Raw genomic sequence first — 6,228 nt, 5'->3', positions numbered from 1 at the left:
ATGCTAGTGAAATGTTTCAAATTATGAATATTTGCTAATCCTTAACTGTAAATCAGGGTTAAAATATTATGACAATTTATACTTGATATTAAAACCACCTACTTGAATGCATTTGGCCCACCACATCTTTGTTTACTGATCGTTAGTCCGAAATATCTGATGTTTTCCTGGCTTTTTTATGATTTTGAGATTTACCATGCCAGCTAGGAAATGCCAGGTAAATCTCAAAATCATAAAAACCAGGAAAACGTCAGATATTTCAGACTAACTTTATTGTGTGCAATAATGGTAACTTGTACCCGGAATGTTTCAGTGGAGAGCTTATTATTTCATGAAAAAATAGCATCCATTGATGGCCCAGATATTTTATTGTGAAATTCTCTAGAATTTAGTGAAATTCCATTACTAACAAAGTATAAGCTTTAACAAACATACCATTTCATATGGATGTATACTGGAGTTTAAATATTTAAAAAAAGATATATATACATATATGTGTGTTTATATCGTTTTGTTTAAGTGATAGATAATGCCGATGCATTTTTATGGCATTATTAAAAATGACATATTGATGAAATAAAGATTTGTATCAATGTTCTATGTTACATCATTAACATCAAGTGATATTATATCAGTATTTGAAATGAACGAGATGCTGTTCAAAAGTCTTTCAAGAGCCACAAGTCTACAGTTTATCAAATTAATGCAAATACTCTCCTGTTATGTTTAGCTGATGGGGATATCCCTATGGTTGCCATGGGGTCTCCATTTGGGTTTTTATATAGGAATATATATAGTATGAAACCCTTGAAAAGAATTTCCTCCCAAGAACCGCCAGTTTATAATAAATTAAGTCAAATTAATTAGCATTGCAATATAATCCTCGTGATGTGTACATTAAAGTTTTTAAAGACATAACAAACTTTGTTTCATTTGGACTGAATGTGCGAGTCTAATAAGCTTTTCTGTAGTTTATCTTGGCTCAATGAGAAATATACTGACATTGGTTTAAAATTTTCCTTCTGCATTCGGCAAACAGCAACTGAAGCCCATATTTCTATCATCCCAAAAACAAAAACATTTGTATAAGAGAACACAATTTTTTAATAAAGCATATTTGATGATTCATTGATTGAATATTGTTTAACATCCCTCTTTAGAATTTTTCACTCATATGGAGATGTCACCATTGCTGGGGAAGGGCTGCAAAATTTAGGCCTATGCTTGGCGCTTATGGTCATTAAGGAGGGAGCTAGGGATCTTTAATCATGCCGCACCTGCTGTGACACGGGGCCTCAGTTTTTCCGAAGGACCACCCCATTTAGTCGCCTCTTATGACAAGCAAGGGGTTCTGAGGACCTAGCTATTCTAACCCAGATCCCCACAGAACCATATTTAATGAAATTCAATAATTGGTATAAACATTTGAGAACAAAGATTGTGTGGTTCTCTTGTGTTGTTATAAATCGTACAGTGAAATTGGACTGTGTGTAACTTAAATATTGCCACCCAAAAAAAAGACATAAAACATGTATGCTTTTGGGAGGGGGGTTTAAAGTCTGTTATTCAGTATCTAAAAGGCTTTGAACATATGTACATGTACTCTAAAGGATTAAATCACTATGATTTATGTCGTGCAATTTTATACAATATGTACCATACTATTTTTTGTGCAGCTGAAGTTAACATGCAAGTAATGGTGTAGGAAATTTTTGTTGAAATTTCATATTGCAGTATTTTTAAAATTTTTGTTAAAAATTTGATGTTATTTTCAAAAGTTCTTGTCCCCCTTGTTCTCTGCTTACACGTCTTTATGGCACTACTTGCCATATGCCATACATCACAACTTTCATGGCAGTTTTTAAGGGTATTGCGGCTTCTCCTCCATTTTCAGAAATGTCAGGTAGGATCTTCATGTATGAAAAATAAAATGGTAACTCTAGGTCACTACATTGCAATCAGTGTGAAAATATTCAACATATGCCATCTATCTAATATCATTTATATCTTTTTTAAAAAAGTTTGCCAAAAAAATACAACCAAATTTTTGATTTTAGAAATAAGTGCCAGGAAAATTATATATACATGTAGTTTGAATGGTAAGACTCGAGTACTCCTCAACATTTAATTAGATTTTTGTCAGTGTTTGAGTAAACATGATCCATTAAGACAGTGTCATAGTTTGTAAATGAAGAACCAGAGACTACAACATTGAAATAACCTGCGTATGATTTTTTTCTGCAATGAGTGCTAACCTTCATCACCTGATGAAACAACAAAGAAAGATATTGTTGGCATATAAAATCAACTTGCAGTCTTTGTCAATACTTATAGGCATATCATTAAAATAAATTAAGAATACAAAGGGGCCTAAAATTGTCCCCTGAGGTACTCCACAATCTATTGAGTTAAAATTGGATGCTACATTATTGACATGAACTTGCTGCTGTCTACCAGATAGATAAGACATAAACCACTCTGTGGATAAAACTCCTAAAACCTCTAATTTGTCACTTTTTGAAAAGGGGCTTGAACCTTGCAATTTTTTAATTCATCTGGTACAAAACCACTTAAGATGGATTTATTTACAATATACATAATAGGTTCTTTAATGAAAAAAGCACCATCTTCTAAAAATCTTACTGGGATATTATCCAATCCAGTACTTTTATTTACATTTAAATTTCTTAGTTCGATCCTTGTATATAAACTCTTCAGTCACAGGGTGCTGAAGTACAGAACTTTTGTTTTTTGTATGTTTATCAAAATAGAACTGTCTAAATACAGTGGAAGCAGCATTATACATATTTGTAGGACTAGATAACTTGCTCACAAGTTTAAATGTAATAGTAGTGAGAAAGCTGTTGAAAAAAATCTGCAATAGTTTTACCTTCATGCTGAACCTGTCCATCAATTCTTAAAACAATAGTTATGACCTCTTCAAAGAAGAGGGGCATGTTGGTTTGCACCTGTCGGTCGGTTGGTCAATTGCTAGACCACATGTTGTCAGGTCAATATCTTGAGAACCATTCACTGGATGATAATGATATTTATGCCCCCCTTCAAAGAAGAGGGGCATATTGGTTTGCACCTGTCGGTCGGTAAACCACATGTTGTCTGCTCAATATCTTGAGAACCATTCACTTGATGATAATGATATTTCATATGTGGGTTGCTTATGAGTAGAAGAGGACCCCTATTGTTTTTCAGGTCAAAAGGTCAAGGGTCAATCTACTCTGGACATAGGAATATACTGTCTGCTCAATATCTTGAAAACATCAAACTTAGCACACTGGTACATCCTAAGGAGTAGATGACCCCTATTGATTTTGAGGTCATATGGTCAAGGGTCAAACTGGGCATAGGAATATACTGACCATTCAATGTCTAGAAAACCCTTTGCTTGACAAACATCAAACTTGGTACACCAGTACATCTTCAGAAGAAGATGACCCCTATTGATTTTGAGGTCACATGGTCAAGGGTCAAACTGGACATAGGAATATACTGTCCGTTTAATATCTTGAGAACCCTTTGCTTGACAGACATCAAACTTGGTACACTGGTACAACTTCAGGAGAAGATGACCCCTATTGATTTTGAGGTCACATGGTCAAAGGTCAAGGGTCAAACAGGACATTAGAATATACTGTCCGCTCAATATCTTGAGAACCCTTTGCTTCACAGACATCAAACTTGGTATACTGGTACATCTTCAGGAGAAGACGACCCCTATTAATTTTCAGATCACATGGTCAAATGTCAAGGGTCAAACTGGACATTGGAATATACTGTCCGCTCAATATCTTGAGAACCCTTTGCTTGACAGACATCAAACTTAGTACACTGGTATGTCTTCAGGAGAAGATGACTCCTATTGATTTTGAGGTCACATGATCAAAAGTCAAGGTTCAAACTAGACATGGAAATATACTGTCTGCTCAGTATCTTGAGAACCCTTTTCTTGACAGACATCAATCTTGGTACACTGATACGTCTTCAGGAGAAGATTACATCTATTGATTTTGAGATCACATGGTCAAAGGTCAAGGATCAAACTGGACATAGGAATATACTGTCTGTTGATTATCTTGAGAACCCTTTGCTTGACAGACATTAAATTTGGTACACTGGTATATCTTCAGGAGAATATGACCCCTATTGATTTTGAGGTCACATGGTCAAGGGTCAAACTGGACATAGGAATATACTGTCTGTTCAATATCTTGAGAACCCTTTGCTTGACAGACATCAAACTTAGTACACTGGTACATCTTCAGAAGATGACCCCTATTGCTTTTGAGGTAACAAGGTCAAACTGGACATAGTAATATACTGTACACTCAATATCTTGATAACCCTTTGCTTGACAGACATCAAACTTAGTACACTGGTACATCCTGAGAAGAAGATGACCCCTATTGATTTTGAGGTCACATGGTCAAAGGTCAATGGTTGAACTGGACATAGTAATATATTGTCTCCTATATTTTAAGAATTATTTGCTTGATTGACACCAAACTTGGTACACTGGTACAGCATAAGGAGTAGATGACCCCTATTGATTGTTAGGTCCCATGGTCAATCCACTCATAACATAGGAAGATATTGTCTGCTCAATATTTTGAATTGATGATACTACTATCAATTAAATGATGTGTGTGCATAACCCTGTTCAATTTTGCACCATGGGGGCATATGTGTTTTACAAACATCTCTTGTTTCATTACTTTTTCGTTTGTTCTTATAATCAACATTCTTCAGTTGCTGCCATAATTTCTTTGGTTTAGACCTATTTTCGTTGATTTTGTCTGGAAAATAAAATGATCTAGCTTTTTTAACTTTTCTTTTTACAAGGTTTCTTAATCTATTAAATTGCTTATAGTCCTCTTGATGTCTGCGTTTTCTATAAAAGTAACAATGTTTATCTCTATCTCTAGTAAGAATCAGAATGTAAGAAGTCATCCATGGCTCGGTTCTCTGCTTGACTCTTGTTTCAACAACTGGAGCTAAACTATCTAATACATTTGTAAATATGTGTTAAAAATGGACCAAGCTCCATTGACACATTTACAATTTAAACAGTTACTCCAGTCTACACCAGACAAAAGAAATTGAATTGATTCAACAGAATAATTTTTAAAGCATCTAATTGTATTGTGACCTTTAAAAGTAACTGGATACTTTCCTTGTACAAAAAGTTAAATGATGATTACTTATACCAGTAGTGATAACACCTGAGTTTTAAAATTAAAAGGATATGATCAAGTACAGACTCTGTGTTGCCAGTAACTCTTGTTGGATCAAGTATATAGTTTGGTCGAGACAAAATAAATTCCAAGTACATATGTACAGTGTATTCAAATAATGTTTATATAAAGGAGGTTCTTGTTGGCTGTACAAATGTTAAAATCACCCAAGATAATAGGTTTCACAGACAGTCTGTAATTTGCATAGATCTTCTTTGCAGAGGTTGATAAAGGAAGACTGGGGGGGAGGACGGTAGCAAACTAGGACAGGTTTTTGGTAAATAAAGTTATAGCCAAATAGACTCTATATGTCATCATTGTTCATATCTGTTGTGATGTCCTGATATTTAGTGTAATGTCCTCATGAGACATTTATACAAAAATGATATAGTTTTACGACATATATTATATTTATGAGTTGGTATATATTCTAATGATATTATTTCTAATATCTTTCTGGTTATTTTTCATTATTTTGGGTTTAAACTAAACCGAGGGTGTAATGTCCTGATATCGGAATGACCTCATGAAACGCTATCTATTTTACTTCAAAGTGAAATGAAAGTGAAGTTTCAAAAGACGACACTTGACTCAAAATCTGCGAGATTTCAACAAATGATTATAATTTGCCTAATTTTTAGCTCACCTTCTGATCACCTGTTGTCCGTCGTCTGTCCGTCTGTCTGTCTGTAAACTTTTTACATTTTCCACTTCTTCTCCAGAACCACTGGGCCAATTTTAACCAAACTCGACCAAAAGCATCCTTGGGTGAAGGGCTTTCAAGTTTGTTCAAATGAAGGGCCATGTCCCTTTCAAAGGGGAGATAATCGCAAAAATAGGGTGGGGTCATTTAAAAATCTTCTTAAGAACCACTGGGCCAGAAAAGCTAAAATTTACATGAAAGCTTCCTGACATAGTGCAGATTCAAATTTGTTCAAATCATGGCCACCGGGGGTTGGATGGGGCCACAATAGGGGAT

This window comes from Ostrea edulis, chromosome 6 (assembly GCF_947568905.1).
Source record: "Ostrea edulis chromosome 6, xbOstEdul1.1, whole genome shotgun sequence".
Lineage (NCBI taxonomy): Eukaryota > Metazoa > Mollusca > Bivalvia > Ostreida > Ostreidae > Ostrea > Ostrea edulis.
This window is presented reverse-complemented; position numbering follows the sequence as displayed.